Raw genomic sequence first — 17,860 nt, 5'->3', positions numbered from 1 at the left:
TGGTGCATAGATATTCAATATTGTTATATCTTCTTGTTCTATTGACCCTTTGAGCATTATGTAGTGACCTTACTACAGTAACATCAGTAAGTTTCAGACAGTTTGTAGAGGACGAGTATGGGCAGAGGGATGGAGACAGGACTGCTGTATGTCTCAGAGAAGCTGGCTGAGGCAAAACAGTAAGACTTAAACCAGGAAGAAAGTAAATTGGGGTGGATGTTAGAGGCAAAGGCAAAGAGTTCTCATGCAAACAAATTCAACTTGCGGGAGACACCACAAGTTGAAAATAATGGTTTGGATGACTATCTTCCATATTTGTTTCATATTGATTTGAATAGTGTTAAAGAATTGGCTGTCAACACAAAGACATGCTGTTCTGTGGTAGAAAAATGTGCAAGCACACTACAATACACTGTCTCTTAAAATCCATGGGAGGGTGAACTGAGTAAACTCAGACTTAATAACACATAACAATAACAATATTAGTTCTCTGGTGACATAGTGCCTTACATATTGCTATGCTAACCAAAATATTACTAGGGATGATAGGACAATTGATGCCATTGAGGTGTGGTATTGGAGAAGAGTATTGAATATACCATGGACTGCTAAGAAAATGACCAGGTTCATCCTGGAGAGGGTGAAGCTGGGCTGCTCTTTAGAGGCAAGGATTTTGAAGCTTCGTCTGACATATTTTGGACATGTTGCAAGGAGGGACCAGTCCTTGGAGAGGGAAGTCATACTTGGGAGGGTGGAAAGACAGCGCAGGAGAGGAATTCCCTCCATGAGGTGGATTGATTTAGTGACAAGTGCAATGGGAGTAGGTGTGTCAGAGACAATGAGATTGACACAGGATAGGGCAGGGTTTAGGACTGTTGTACATAGGGTAGCTATGAGTTGGAGGTGACTCAATGGCACTAACAACAATAACCAAAATATGAGTAGTTTGTATCCATGAGCTTCTCAATAGGATAAATAGGGGCAATCTCCTTCTGTAAAAATTTACAGGCTTGAAAACTCAACAGAGATCATGACAGAGATCATGAGTTAGAATCTACTGGTTTAGGGAGTTCTGATGGTCTAGTGGCAAGAAGCTGTACTGCAATCCCAGAGGTACGCAGTTCAAATCCACCAGATGCTTTGCTGGAGAAGGAGGGCCAATCTCGTCCTGTACCAGTCAAATATGATTTGACGGTATACACACACACAAAAAAATAATAAAATAATTGTTTTTTAAAAAAAGAATACACTGGTTTATATTAAGTCTATGTTATCATGGTACCACAGTGATTAAAGAGCTCTGCGGTTAATCAAAGAAACTCATTCAAATTTATCAGTTGCACTGCAGGAGAAAGACATTACAGTCTATTCTATAAAGAGTGTAGTTCTCTGTTCTAAATGTGCAATATGAAACAGAAAAGACTCAGTGGTAGAGAGTTTGGTATATTGTTTTTGATATTTAACTCCTATCTCATGGCAACCCATTTGATACAGAGTAGAACTGATTCATAGCAAATTCTTAACTTTATGGAACAGGTTGCTAATCCTTTTTTCTACAGAGCCTCTCAGTGGACGTACACTACCAACCTTTAGCTTAGCAGCCCATTACAAATGGCCTGCACTATCCAGGTTCCTTAAGTTCTGTATTACTTTTCTGTAACTAGTCCTAAAAAATATATCACTCTCGAACTTTCTGAGTATGTGTCTTAGGGGATTTATTTTAAGTACTTTTACACAATATGAGGTACATTTCAATGCTTTTATTGGCTATATCTCTAGAGTATCATCCATAACTCAGAGAAAATTTTAGAATAGCTGTTAAAATATCTAGTGACTAAGGCAGCCAGTATTTCAAAAGCTGTAAAATGTGCTCAAGTTTTCTTCACACAGCATTCCCTCCCCTCAAAACAACAAACAAAATGCAAGAAAAATATTAAAACATTTAATTGATGATATCACCTACAGAACAACTTGTTATTATCCAATCTAACTGACTTGATTAATAGTCATTAGACATATGAATACAATCTTTGGCAGACAGCTCATATCCTAAGAAATATATTTTCCATATTATCCTATATATAGCATTAAGTAAATACATTTTACATCTCTCATGAGACCAATCTTTGAAAAAACAACTCACTGTATTTAGGTTGTGAGAAAACAAACTATCTATATTCTCATGGTTTTCACATCATTTCTCTTTCAGAGTTTTATTGTTATTTTTCAGTCTAGGAAGTACTATCCATCTTTATAAATTCTAGACATATTTCAGTACATTGGATTAAAACCCTAACATTAGAAGATAACATGAATACTATTTTTACTTGATCTTTAAATGGGCAAAGTGTTAGATAATATGTGCTAAAGTCATACCTGAAAATATATAAAGTTTCAAATTCAGGTCAAAGCCGACGAAAATTAGAACAAGTCTATAATAGCCAATGTACAACCTTCAAAATATTCCATCTAAGTTTAGAAATAATCTCAAAAATATATTTGACTTCTTGAACAGGAATGATTTAAAACCAGCTAAGCTGTGGTGTGACATCATGTATGAAGAAAGCAAAAGGATATTCAAAAGGCAGAAAAGGGAGGCAAAAGCAAAAGGATGACAGAAGCCACTCCAAAACTTGCTGTGGAGAGAAGAAAATATTAAATAAAAAAGATTAATAGAAAGCTTCAAAAAGTGGTGTGAGAAGATAAAGTATGATAAAAGCATAAGACCTAGAGGTAGAAAATGAAACAGCATAGTCATTCCCCAAACTGAAAAACTGATGAAAAATTAAGTGTCAAGTAGACCCCAGCAATCGATGGCATACCAGTTGAGATATTTCAAAAAACAGACACTGCTCTGAATGCACTTGTGTACCAGAAAATCTGGAGGGCAAACATCTGACCAATGACTGGAAGAGATCTATATTTGCTCCCATTCCAAAGAAAGATGACTTAATAAAGTATGGAAATTATTGAACAATATCATAAATATCACATGCAAGGAAGATTCTCCTAAAAACTATGCAAAAACGACTGTAACAGCACATCAACAGAGAACTGCCAGATATGCAGACTAGGTTTAGAAGAGGCTGTGGTACTACGGATATTATAGCTAATATTACATGGTTCTTGGCTGAAAGCTGAGAGTGCCAGAGGAATGTCTATCTGTGTTTCATTGACTATGCAAAGTCATAGTCCAATCATGTGGATCATAACAAACTGTGACTGACTCTGAGAAGAATGGGAATTCCAGAGCATTTGATTGTGCTTAAGTGAAACCTACACTTGGATGAGGAGACAGTTGTCAGAGCAGAGCAAGGAAATACCGCATGATTTAAGAATTGGGAAGGGTGTATACCAAAGATGTGTCCTAACTCAATACATTTTCAGTCTATGTGCAGGACATACTATCCAGAATACTGGGCTCTATGAGTAGTAATGTGATATCAGGACTGGAAGAAGAATCATCAACAACCTGTGTTATGCGGATAATCCAACCCTGCTTGCTGAAACTGAGGAGGACTTGAAGTGCTTGCTGCAGAAGGTCAAGGTCTGCTGCCTTCAAATGATTGAAGCTAAACATTAAGAATACAAAGATTCTACCACTGGGCTGATTAGCAGCATTATAATAGATGGTGAAGAGATTGAGATTGCTAACAGCTTTAGTTTGCTTGGCTCCACAATCAACACTTTTGTTACTAGTTGCCAAGAATTTAAAAGACTAATTGCACTGAGAATGTCTTCTGTCAGGGACCTCTCCAGAGTACTGAAGAGCAAGAATATCGGTCTAGAGACTAATGTACACCCAATTCAGGCCATAGTCTTCACAATTACTTGCTGTGTGTTAGAAAGGTGGACCATGACTAGGCATGATAGAAGAAGAATTTATGCCTGTGAGCTGTGGTGCTGGAGAAGAGTATTGAATATACCACGGACTGGCAGGAGAACAAACAGGTTCGTCCTGGAGAGGGTGAAACCAGGCTACTCCTTGGAGGCAAAGATTCTGAAGTTTAGTCTGGCATACTTGGGGCATGTTGCAAGGAGGGATCAGTCCTTAGAGAGAGACAACATGTTTGGAAGACTAGAGAGACAGCACAAGAGAGGAAGACCCTTAATGAGATGGATGGATTGAGTCAATGACTGGAATAATGAAGGTAGGTGTGTCAGAGACAATAAGATTGGCACAGGATACAGTATATTTCAGGGCTATTGTACAAATTCTCTATGAATCTCAAGTGACTCAACAGCACGTAACAACAACAACAATTGTAGTAATATTGAATCATTCTATGGGCAAAATATTGAAAGACACAGAAAGCATCAAAATTAGATGGAGAGAATACAATTACTTTACCAAAAAGAATTGATCAGCTAAGGAAGTAAGCATATGATTAAGAACTTATAGTATTGAAGGAAGCAGTCTATGCTGCACTGAAGGCACTGATAAAAAGTGGCTCCACAAGTTGATGAAATACCAATTGAAATGTTTCAACAGAAAGATAATACACTAGAAGTGCTCACTCATCTATGCCAAGAAATTTGGAAGACTAGCTTACCGGAAGAGATTCATATTTGTATATATTCCAAACAAAGATGACCCAACACAATGCAGAGCAATATTATTAATAATATGGTGTCATGGCCTCTTTTAAATCCTGCTTGACTGCTGGAAGTTCTCTATCTGTACACTGTTTTAGCCGTTTTTGAATGATCTTCAGCAGTATTTCGCTTGCATGTGATATTGATGATGTTGCTCGATAGTTTCCACACTCTGTTGGATCACTTTGCTTGGGAATGGGAACAAGTATGGATCTCTTCCAATCTGTTAGCCAGACAGTTGTTCTACGAATTTCTTTGCATAAACTGGAAAGCACATCCAGGGCTGCATCTGTTAATTGAAAGAAGTCAATTGTTATCCCATCAGTTCCTAGGGCCTTATTTTTTGCCAATGGTTTCAGTGCAGCTTTCACTTCCTCCTATTCCACAATTGGCTCCTGTTCATATGGCACTTCTTGAAATTTTTCAGTGTCAGTCAGTTCTTTTTGGTACAGTACTCTGTATTTCTTCCATCTTATTTTGATGTTCCTTGGGTCATTCAATATACTTCCCATAGCATCTTTCAATATTGCAACTCAAGAGATAAACTTGTTTTTCACTTCTCTCAGCTTGAGAAATGCAGAGTGAAAAGAAAGACTAGCAGTTGGAAATTACAAACTTAATGAAAAAATGGAGCTAGATATAGAATGATTTTACTTTGCACAATCAATGATTTATTTATTTCAAATATCTTTGATAAAAAACACAAATGGTGGCTATACACATGGATCTCCCCTCACGAACTACACGGGAATTAGATTGACATCTTTAGAAAGAATCCTTTTAAAGGTTCAATATCAGCAGTTAAACCAGGTCAATTGCTGACTACAGAACAAACCATAACCCATATGCAAGTTCAAACTGCAGTTAAAGAAGACTAAAATGAGGCCATCTGAACCAATGTCTAAGATTTAATCTATCAAACCTGAATTTAAAAACCATATTAAGAATAGATGCCAGGCATTAAACACAATTGATGGAAGATCAGATGAGTTGTGTGATTATATGAAAAGTAGTATCCACAAAGGAAACAAACTGTTATTACAAAGGTTGCGGGGAGGGAGACCAAAATAGATGTCAGAAGATATTCTGAAAATTGCACTAGAATGACAAGAATATAAAGCTTATGGGGGGTGCAATGCCAAAATAAAAGTTTGGCAGGAAATTTCAACAGGAAGTTTGATAAGACAAAGAAAAGTATTATAACAAAATATGCAAAGAGATAGAGTCAGAAATAAAAAAAAGAATTCAATCAGCATTTCTTAAGCTGAAAACAACTTGAAGAAAAATTCAAGCCTTGAGTTACAATACTGAAGAGTATATTACGGACAAAATTGTGAATGATTCAGAAAGTATCAAAAGAAGATGGAAGGAATACATATAGTCACAGAACCAAAAAGAATTGGCTGACATGAAAATATCTCAGGAAGTAACATATGACCATAAATCAATGGTGATAAAGAAAAAAGTTCAAACTGTATTGCAGAAATTGGCAAAAATAAGGTCTCATGAATTGATAGAGTACCTATTGACATCTTCCAATAAACAAATGCAGTTTTGAACACGCTGTACCTGGACCACTGACTGGAACAGATCTATATTTCTTAGTATTCCCAAAATGGTCAATCCAACAGAACGTGGAAACTCTTCAACAATATCATTAATATCACATGCACACAAAATCATACTAAAGATTACTAAAAATGGCTAGTATAATATATTGATAGAAATACCAAACACCCAAGCTAGATTTAGAAGAGGCCATGACACCAGGGATATCATTGCAGATATCAGATGGATTTTGTCAGAAAACAATACAAGAAGGATGAATATGTGTGTTTTATCAATAATATCAAAATATCAAAATCATTTGACTGTATGGATCACAACGAACTATAACTAACATTTAGAACCAGGTAAATTCCAGAATTTGTAATTGTGCTCATGCATAAACCTTTATGGAGACCAAGAAGCTGTAATGTGAGCGAAGAAAGGGAACACTACATGGTTTAAAATCAAGAAAGGTGTGCCTCAGAGCTATATCCCTTTTCCATACCTATTCAGTCTGTATGCTGAACATTAGAAGCTACATTTTATTAAGAGAAATATGGCATCAGGTTTGGAAAAAGACTCATCAAAAATCTGTATTACGCGGAAAGTACAACCTTACCTGTTGAAACTGAAGAGAACTTGACGTGTTTTTTGCAGAAGATTAAAGACTACAGCCTTCAACATGGATTGCATTTCCACGTCAAGAAAATGAAAATCTTCACCACCAAGTCAGTGGACAACACCATGATAGATGGAGAAGCAACTGAAGTTGTCAACAATTTAATCTTGGATCAACAGTCAACATACCCTTAGTACCAGTAGCCAAGAAATCAAGAGATATATGACAGTTGTTGAGAAATTCTCCAAAATGCTGAAGAGCAAGGGAATCAGTTTAAAGACTAAGGCTTGCCTGATCAAAGCTATGGTCTTTTTGGTTACTTATTATGCATCTGAAAGTTGGACAATGTTTAAGGATGACAGAAAAAGACACTAGACCTTAAAGTTATGGTTTGGGTGAAGAATCTTGAACACTCATGTACTGAAAAAACAAAAAACAAAAACCCCAAACAAGTATGTCTTAGAGAAAGTGCAACAAGGGTGCTTCTTGGAAGCAAAAAGGAAATTCTGTCTCATATACTGCGGGCATATTGTTAGGAGAGGCCAGTCCTTTGAGAAAGACATCAAGCTTTGAAGCACGGAGAATCAGTGCAGGAGAGGAAGACCCACAGCAAGATGAATTGACACGGTGAATATAATAACAGATTCACGTAAATCAGAGATGGTAAGGATGGCACAGGATAGAGCCAGGCTAAGGTCTATTGTTCGTAGGGTTGTTGTGTATCACAGTCAACTCAACAGCACATAACAATAACAACAATAATATATTTGGAAAGATTCAAAACAAAGTATTAATGATAGCATAGTTTTAACTTATGAAATCATCAAAATCCCTCTCATAGACTGTATGACAGACCAATAGGATTTGTATTCCAAGAAATGACATCTGGAGATTAGGAATAAAGAACTACAGATTGTATGTCAGTTTTCCCTCACAGATACGGATGAGGCTAACTTTAAAGAGAACTTGTTTCCTAAACTTATATTCTTTCTTATTGTGATCCATGAATAAATTTTCTACCGAAGAAATGAGCCTTCTTGTTCTGGCGTCCTACGCGCCTGTGCTCTATGCCCACCTCAGGCCTTGCTCAGACTTGCCACTTCACCCGATTGTGCTCCTGTGGCATCAAAAACAGAACCCCCATCGTCTTTAGACTCCCAAGAAGGGACGTCTCAATTAATCCAGAAGAGGGTTCTCCCAGGCTTGTCTCAAGTGATTATCCTTTAGCCCTTAGCTCACCAAAAGTCTTAGAACTGGCTCACTGGATCTTCTGTCAGTCATTTTGCAGTTAGTTGCATTAGAGGAGAAGGGACAGAGAGATCTTACAAATTGTATCTTTGAAAGGAAGAAAAGATCTTTGGCATCTCAGGTGCTTTATGAATGGAAAAGGCAATGAGTCATAAAATCTTCCATTTTGCTAAGTAGGTTGCTTCACCAATTTGGCTTTAATTTTCCAAATATTAAAATGAGAAAAATGCCACTTGCTTACTTCATCTCATGCTGTGAGGATATAATGAGGTAATAATAACTTTTACAGTTTAAGCTTTACCTATAGGTTTATGTTTTCAGGCAAATCATTTAACATCTCTGAGCCTCAGTTTCCTGAAAAATTACAACATTGGCTCTCCAAATTTTCTTCTCAAGGTGGTAATTAGGAACTAACTGTATTTTTCTTTATATCTGTAAGGACTTTTAAAAATAAAATTACTTTTAAAAAAATCAAAGGACTGTTTCAGCCTCTTATAAACCATTAACCATTTGTCCTTTTATGTCTGTATAGGATTTATTTCTTTTAGAAATGAAATACATCATTTTATTTGTTTGTCTTTAATGTCCTGTAGGAAACTATCTTACAGTGCAAAGTGTTATAATTATTCATCATATTTTTACAGAGTATTTTAAGATAAAGTTCATGTAACAATAAAATTAACTACTTTGAAGAGAGGGAGGAAGTCAAAGGAAATCCTCTACAATGTTTACGTGAATAATTTGTTTATCTTTTTAATATTTTGGCTCTGTGCCATGTTCATGTGGAAAATAAAGCTTGAAACATAAATTTCAATAGGTGTTTTTAATATAATTTAGGTTTCCATCAGCTATTCAGGTAGAAATTTATCTAACTATTTATCTTTCAAAACAATTGTTTCTCTAAACTTTAATTTTCTCAAATATTTTTCTTTTCTATTTCTAATTCTTTAAAGTATTCATTTAAAAACAATAGACCAGCAATGAGATCCAGGATCACTATACTTTAATATCTGATGCCCACAGGCACCCAACAAAAGCACATACCCCTCAGTCAGAGCTGAAAATGTTCTTGGCTGTCTGTGCTTTACAGTCTGTCCTCATTTCTCTGTTCCTACATTTAGCTGATCCATGCTCTTCCCTGGCTTTGCTTCTTCTTCTAATGCTTTGCTGATAGTTTACCTCAAAATTGACCACTTTTCCATAAGAGATGGCTTATACTTCACTTCTGACATAGGTGCAAGCCTGACTTTAAAATAATATCCCTGTATTATCTGACTAAATCAGAGATCTCAATAGACTTGAGGATGGAGGATTGAAAGTGAAGGAGAATATGAGACTATGGATATTCTCAGGTATGTTAAAAAATAACTTCAAAATTTGAGTTGCAGTACTGAAACAAGCCATAAGCAAAATCTTAAATGATCATGTAAGCATTAAAAGAAGATGGAAGGAATACACAGAGTCATCATATCAAAAAGAACTGATCAACACTGAAAACTTTCAGAGAACATATTAACAAAAGCCAATGGTAACAAAGGAAAAAGTTTTTATACTGGTAAAAAATAATGCCCTAGGACTAAATAAGATATAGTTATCATTTTTCAACTAACAGGTGCTACCTTGAATGTGTGCACCAGTCTATGCCAGGAAATTTGGAGAACAGCTGATGGGCTGACTTACAGAAAGAGATCCATATTTGTTCCAATTCCCAAGGAAGGAGGTCTGAGAGAATGTGGAAATTACCAAACAATATCATTAATATCACATGCAAGCAAAATATGACTGGAGATCATCCAAAAACTGATTGGACAATTCATTGACAGGGAACTACCAGAAGTTCACTCTGGATTTCAAAGAAGCTATGGCACCAGGGATATCATGCTGATATCAGATGAATCCTAATTGAAAGCAGAAAATATCAGAAGAATGTCTATTTGTGTTTTATTAACTATGCAAAGACATTTGACTGTGTGGATCACAACAAACTATAGTTAACATTGAGAACAGTTGGAATACCAGAACACTTAACTGCACTTATGCTAATCTCTACCTAGATCAAGAAGCTGTTATCTGAATGGAGCAAGGAAATACTCTATAGCTTAAAGTCAGAAAAATGTGTACATCAGGGGTATATCCTTTCTCCATACCTATTCAATCTGTATACCAAGCAAATAATTCATGAAACTGAGATTCTATGGAGAAAAATGAGGCATCAAGATAGGAGGAAGACTCATCAACAACCTACAATATGCAGATGACACAACCTCTCTTGCTGAAATCAAGGGAGATCTGAAGCATTTGTTGCAGAAGATCAAAGACTACAGCCTTCAATATAAATTGCATCTTAGCCTTAAGAAGACAAAAGTCCTTACCACTGGGCCAGTGGGAAACATCATGATAGATGAAGAAAGGATTGAAAATGTTAATTATTTAATTTTGCTTGACTGCCAAAATATACACAGGTATGTCTTGGAAAAGATGCAGCTGGAGTGCTTCTCAGAGGCAAATGGCAAAGTTTCGTCTCTCATACTTTGGACTTGTTGCTAGGAGATATTATTCCTTGAAAAAATACACCATGTTTGGAAGGGTGGATGATCAGCAAAAGAGAGAAAGACCTCTTTTGAGATGGATCGACACGATAAATGCAGCAATGGGCTCAAGTGTGTCAGAGATGGTAAGGAATGCATAAGATAGGATGAGATTTCGGTCGGTTGTTCATAGAGTTGCTATGAGTTGTACTCAATTTGATGACACCGAACAACAACAATGACAACAATATGGGTGGTAAAACAAATTACCAGAAATGTAGTACCTTGAAACCATATCAAATTGTTATCTTTCACATTTTGAAGATCAAAAGGCTGGAACAAGTCATATGAGGACTACAAGAAGCCCATTAGGTGTTAGGGAGCTATAGCATACTAATAGTAAAGAACTGTGTGTGCCAATCATAAGACAGCAGTTTGAATCCATGAGGTGTTCCAAAGAAGAAAAACGATTGAACTCTTTTTTTGTGTGATTTATAATCTCTGAAAATCAACTAAAGTGTCAGCTAGGAGTTGGTTTCCATTTGACAGCACATAACGACAATAAGTTAGGGTATCATGGACATCCTTTCTTCTAACTTCTAATGCCTCTCTGAATTCCTTGGCTTATGGTTCCATTATGTCTCTACTTCCATTATTACACCTCTTTCTTTGAGGCAGATGACACAATCTTGCCTGCAGAAAGGGAAGACAACTTAAAGAACTTTGCTACAAAAAAAAATAAAAAATAAAAGGCTACAGAATTCAATATGCATTATACATCAATAGTTAGAAAGCAAAAGTCCTCACCACTGGACCAAAAGGCAACACCATTATAAATGGTAAAAAAAAGTTGAAATTGTCAACAACTTAATTTTGCTTCATACCAACTTCAAAACCATGATAGTGGAAGTCAAGTAATAAAAAAATGTATTACATTGAGAAAATCTTCTGTCAAAGACCTCTCCAATGTGCTAAAGAATAGTGATGTCCATTTAAAGACAAAAGTTTACCTGATATAAGTCATAGAATTTTCACTTGCTTCCTATGCTTCTGAAAGTTGGATAATGACTAAGGCTGACAAAAGGACAATTGATGCCTTTGAGTGGTTGTGTTGAAAAACAGTACTGAATATGCTATCGACTGCCAAAAGAATAAACAAATCTTTCTTGGAGGAAGTACAACCAGGGTACTCCTTAGAGGGAAGGATGATGAAACTTCATCTCACATACCACGGGTATGTTGTCATGAGAGGTCAGTTCTTGGAAAAAAGACATATTGCTGGGGAAGGTAAAGGGCCAGAGAAAGAGAAGAAGACTTGACAATATGGATTGACACAGTGGCTGTAACAATGGAGTCTCGCATCACAGAGATGACGAAGACGGTGCAGGATAGAGCACGTTTCAATCTGTTGTTCACAGGGTACATATTCATGAGTCAAAGTCAAGTCAATAGTATCTAACAACAACTACTCCTTTCTTCCTTTTTCACCCGTAGAACACTTGTGCTTATATTGAAGAATCTAGGATCACCCTCTAACTTCTAAAGTAATTTGATTGCATCTTCAAAGTTTACTCTGTCATATAAGATGACGTGACATTCATAGGTTCTGCAGATTACAATATGGATATCTTTGGGGACTATTATTCTGCCTTTCACAAGAGAAAAATAGCTGTAAGTGAAGGAAAAGGTCAGAACTTCAGGACCCAACCAACCACAATAAAGACAACAAACCGGGCAAAGTCTGATTCATTTCTCCTTTCAGAGATCAGCTGCCTCTCTCTCAACTTTGCCACCCTGTGATCTCATCTTTTCTTCACTGAAGGGAAACTGTTCTGAAGTTCATTTCAAAGACAATGAGCTAATCTGGGCTAATGTGCTCTTCAGGCTGGGCTGCATTATCACAGAGACTTTCTGAGAAGAGTATGCCCCAGTTTTATTGACCTCTGCAGTTAGTATGTTAAGCATTGAAAATTTGTGGCCACAGGGAGAAGAATGGAGACCCTACTGGGAAGTTGCTTTACTAAGAGATCCTCTAAAGTCACAAGAGGCAAGAAGCTGCCCTAAGTTCCTTCTTCTCTGCTTAAGCCTGCACTTAGAGATAGAATTGTTCTTCCTACTGAGTAGAAGGATATCTCAGGCTTTTCCTGATAATGTCTTTACATTGTAGCCTTCTCTAGGCATTCGTAAGAAAAAAAATTGACTTTGATATCAGCAAGTAAACATACAAGGCTCATCAACAATTTCGACAGTATCACTTGAGCTAGAATATGGAATATGAGACTTTTAGTCATTTTAAGTCATTCTGAAAAAATCATTTGAATGCTGATTTTATCGGTTGTTACAACTTTAGTGGCATTTCTTGTATTTGATAGTGAATGACTTCTCAATGATTTCCATTACTTTTAAATACATTTGTATCCTTCCTTTTTTAAGATAAACATTTATTATCTAAATATCTCTATAAATTTGCATTTGCTCTCTTTGGCCTCATTTTTGAGTCCTTCTCTATTGTCATTGTTGATGTTATTAAGATGCTACTTAAATCATGTTAACTCTAAGCAACATGAAGAATTGCTGAGTCCTGTGCCGTTCTCACAATCACTGTTGTGTTTGAGCCCATAATTGCAGTCACTCAACATACAGATTGAATAATGATGATAAAAAGACACAATCCTTATGTATACAGTTTTTTTCTAATTTTAAATCACACACTGTTCCCTTATTAATCGCCTTCTGTTCTCCACCAGAGCTCTCTGTAGAGGTACCACATGAGAACAAGTAAGTATCTGGAATTCTCATTCATTGCAATTTTATTCAAAAGTTGGTATGATCCATACCATCTTTGCATAATCAATAAAACACAGGTAGTTATCTTTCTGATAGTCTTTGCTTTCAGCCAAATGTCTCCTAATATTGGTAATCATATTCCTCATTTTATGTCTTCTAAATCTTACTTAAATATCTAACAGTTCCTTGTTAGTGTCCTACTACAATCACTTTTCAACCATTTTCAGCCAAATTTTACTTGCTACTTCTTGATCTTTCTGATATATGGAATCCTTCAAAAGGAAGAAGTAGTCAAGACATCACTGGCACATTCTTAAAGAACTTCGAGAAGCATTATGGCAACTTGTCTTTGTGTTATAAATGTTCTGTTTATCTAGCTTTATAGTAAAGCATAACATTTTCTAAAGCTTGAGCTATGCTATGTTTCCTTCTTTTGGAATTTTAATGCAGAGACTGGAACAATGCCCCATTGTTACTAACACAATGAATTCTAATACCGAGCAAGGGCTCTACAGTTGCAATGAGTTAGTTCAATGTCTCATTCTGCCACTTACTGTGCCTCATTAGTCAAACTCCTTACTTAACAGTTCAGTCCCCTATAAAATTAAGACAATTGTATACCACTGAAAGAATTTTTTTTTCCTTTTCAAAGAGAGGAGCGAACCTGGGGGGAGGGGTGGGCAGGGAGAAAAGTACAACAATGAATGAATGGAAATTCAAAATACCTGTAAATGTTCATTGAAATGAATAAAATAAAATTTTAAAAGAAAAAAGATTCAGAGAGTTAGATTGAACTATTTTTATTATTTGTTCTATTGCACTTTAAAATTATCTATCATTAGATATAGGTATACTACTGATTTATAAGGAATAATCTTGATAACTTCTTTTCTTACAATAGTTTCTTGAATATTTGATCTTTTTGTTCATCATTACTTCCTTAGACTAACCTCTACTTTGTTATTCCTTTAAAAATATTGGATTTTGTTTGCTAATATTTCAGTTTTATTTGTATAGACATATTCACAAGTAAGTGTCAGGTTCAAATTTCTATTTTGAACTAGATAAAGTTCATGCTAATCAGCGACAATTAAATTAATAGGTTCTCCCCCACCAAAAAAAAATAATAATAGTGCCTTCTTCACTTCATGGGTTATTGATCATTTAAATGAGTAAAATTGGCCACTTAGTGTATTGCATTTTTGTTTTCATATTTGTGATACTGAAAACAAGTATCACTCTTCACACCATTTCCTCACAGTGACCCTGTTTGCAGAGTAGAACTGCCCAGCATTTCCAAAGCTCTAATCCTTGACAGAAGCTTATGTCTCATATTTCTACTTCAGAGTAGTCAGTGGGCTTGAACTGCTGACTTTTGGGGCTAGCAACCAAACTCTTTCATCATTGTGCTGGAAAAAGTAAAACTAGAGTGTCCTTGAAGCCAAGGAAGGTGAAACTCCATATCACTCATTTTGAGAATATTATTAGGAGTGGTGGTAAGAAGAGTATTACAATCAAGGAATATCATGTTAAAGTATTTTAATATTTCCTTGGTGGTTTTTCTTGTGATATGGAGCTCTGGTGGCCTTGAAGAAGAGCATGGAATGTTCCATGGACTTTTTAAAGAACAAATAGATACGGCTTGGAAAGGGTAGAGCCAAAGTGCTTCTTGGAGGCGAGGATAGCACAGCTTTGTCTTTTATACTTTAGAGCATGATGTTAGGAGAAGTTAATCCTTGGAAAAGGCTATCATGTTTGGAAAGGTGAGGGTCAGTGAAAGAGAGTAAGACCCTCATTGAGATGGATTGACATGGTGACTGCAGAAATAGGCTGCAGTAGTATATCACAGATGGTGAGGATGTGGAACAGGCTAGAACGGGATTCCGACCTATTGTTCATAGGGTCACTATGAGTCATACTCAAATAGAAGAAGTTGCTCTGCAATTCCAAAGACATACAGTTTGAGTCCACTACCAACTCCTCCTTGAGAGAGGATAGATAATTTACTCCTGTGTGATTTATTTCTTCTAAAACCCACTGAAGGGCCCTTTACGTCAGTTCCGACTTGATAACACACAACAACATGCACTTTGTTATTTCTCTCAAGATTCAGCCCAAGTATTTAGTACACAGTAGTTTTTAATTCGCATTCACTGACTAACTCATAGATTGCCTAAAAGGTATGACCCAAAAAGCAAGACCGAAGTGCTAAGTTAAACCCACTGCCATTAACTCCATTCTGATTCATAGCAACTTCCCATCAGGTTTCTGAAGTTATAAATATTTACAGGTGACAGTAGTTATATAAGATAAATACAAAAATTACATTATTACAAAGCAGATAATCAAAGAAACAGCCGATATTACTGGGTCGCTATGAGTCAGGTACAACTTGATGGCACTTAACAACAACAACAAAGAGAGAGCTCTGTTGGCCTAGTGTATAGAAAGTTATGCTACCAAACCAAAGGTAGGTGATTTTAATCTGCAGCCCTCAGGCCTGCTTTTAATTGTTTTTGGCCAAACATTCTTCTAAGTGGTATAGCACTGGTATATCTATTTGCTGTACAGAGATAACACGTTGTTGCTGTGATGCTGAACACTGTGATACTGATGTGTCAAATGTGATAATAGTTACCCATGGTGGACAGTATTTGATGGAGCTCCCTGATTAAAACAAGCTTGGAAACAGGAGTGGCATCCACTTCTAAAATAGTTTGCCTCTAGAAACCCTATGAATTTGGAGAGAGGATGAAAGTTATACGAGAGTCCAGGTCTTTTGTTCATAGGGTTAGTATGAGTCACGTACAATTCAACAGCACTTAATAACAACAGTGAGGAAGCTCTTGTAATAGCTGGTGAGCATCAATAAATAAGAAAGAAAAAAGAAGAAGACTGCTTTCAAGCTTTTCATTGTTAACAGGAGAAATGAGATATGTATTTGGAGTGAAAATGATGTGACAAGGTATCAGGAATTAGTCTGGCCATGAGGATGGTGGGAACCTTGGACAATTGGGGCCCTGCTCACCCTGGAGTCTAGTGATAATGACACAGAGCAAAACTAGATTGTGTCCACATGAGATACAGTGGTTGACTTCCCCACATCCACTCAAGTTTTCCTTATTGTATTGTGCTTATGAAGTAGAAAGCATGAAACTGTTCTGGGGATAGTTTTACACGTCTTATAAGAAAGTAGCACGATCAGAGCAAAGTTTAGGAAGACGAATTTTATACAAAGATTTGAAAAGGAAACATATAATGCTTTTGGTTGCTAGTGTCTTCCCTATAACCACAAAGAAACCAGTCTAAGCACAAAGCTTCTACAAGCTTCTGTAGATAATGGCAGAATTAAGAAAATGAAGTGTATTTGAAGCCTTCTCTGGTTTCCATACTCAGTCCTATATGCTCAAATATTTCATGTATCTTTTATTTTAATTCCTAAGTGGTACACAGTGTCAATACATTCAGTTGCTAATCTACAGGTTAAAGATTTGCGTCAACCTAGAGCCACCTAACAAGAAAAATTACATCTAAAAAAAATCCAATGTTCTTTGGTAAAGTGTCTTTTCTTATCTTTTACCAATTTTGTGATTAATTGTTTGCCTTTCAGATGATCAAGAAAAACAAACACATCAAGAAATGTCCATAAGGTATACAATCTGATGGGAAAAAATGTATTCAAACTTTGCAAATAAATCAGTATAAAATAATTTTTTACAAAAAAGAAACGCTCAAAATATCTAGCTATGAGATATACATGTAGATCAAAACAATGAGATATTATCTCAACCTAGCAACCATGGCAAAGTTCAACAGGGCAGCAAACAACAAGTGTGTGCGAGGATATGGAGACACTGGTACCTTCCTTCAATGCTGGTAGAAATAGAAAATGGTACAACCACCCTGGAAGGGAATCTAGTTATTGTTTTAAAAAGTTAGAAACAGAAATATCTAGTTTGGGGAGTATGTTGTTGTTAAGTGTCATTGAGTTGAGCACAAATCATAACAACTATATGAACAAAAGACCTGAACCTTGTTCTATAGCTATTGTAGTTTCTCTAAATTCAAAGTTTCCAGAGACATGTTGTTTAGGAAATGGATGCCATTCCTGCTTCCAAGCCTGTTTAAATCTGGGAGCTTCACCAAACACTGTTAACCATGGGTATCTATTATGGCATTTGATACACCAGTGGCACAGTGTTCGGCATCACAGCAACCATAAATTACTTCAGTACAGCAAATTGATAAGACTAGTGTCGTACCACTTAGAAGAATGTTAGTCCCAAACGCAACACCAGCCAACTTTTAAATACCAAGGTGCTCTACCAAAGTCCTGTTGACTTTAATCAAGTGGCTTCCTGCCCATAGCTCATTGTTAGCTAAATCCAGCAAATCCAATCTTACATATAAATTTTTTGAGGAGTATACACTACAGAAACCAGAACTCTGATGGAGACAGATAAAAGCACACCTATGTTTATTGTAGCATTATTCACAGGAGCAAAAGGATGGAAGCAGACCAAGTACCCACTAA

This window comes from Elephantulus edwardii, unplaced genomic scaffold (genome assembly GCF_000299155.1).
Source record: "Elephantulus edwardii isolate Elephantulus edwardi_28Jun2011 unplaced genomic scaffold, EleEdw1.0 scaffold00081, whole genome shotgun sequence".
Classification (NCBI taxonomy): Eukaryota; Metazoa; Chordata; class Mammalia; order Macroscelidea; family Macroscelididae; genus Elephantulus; species Elephantulus edwardii.
The sequence above is the reverse complement of the archived record's forward strand: the minus strand, read 5'-3'. Positions refer to the sequence as shown.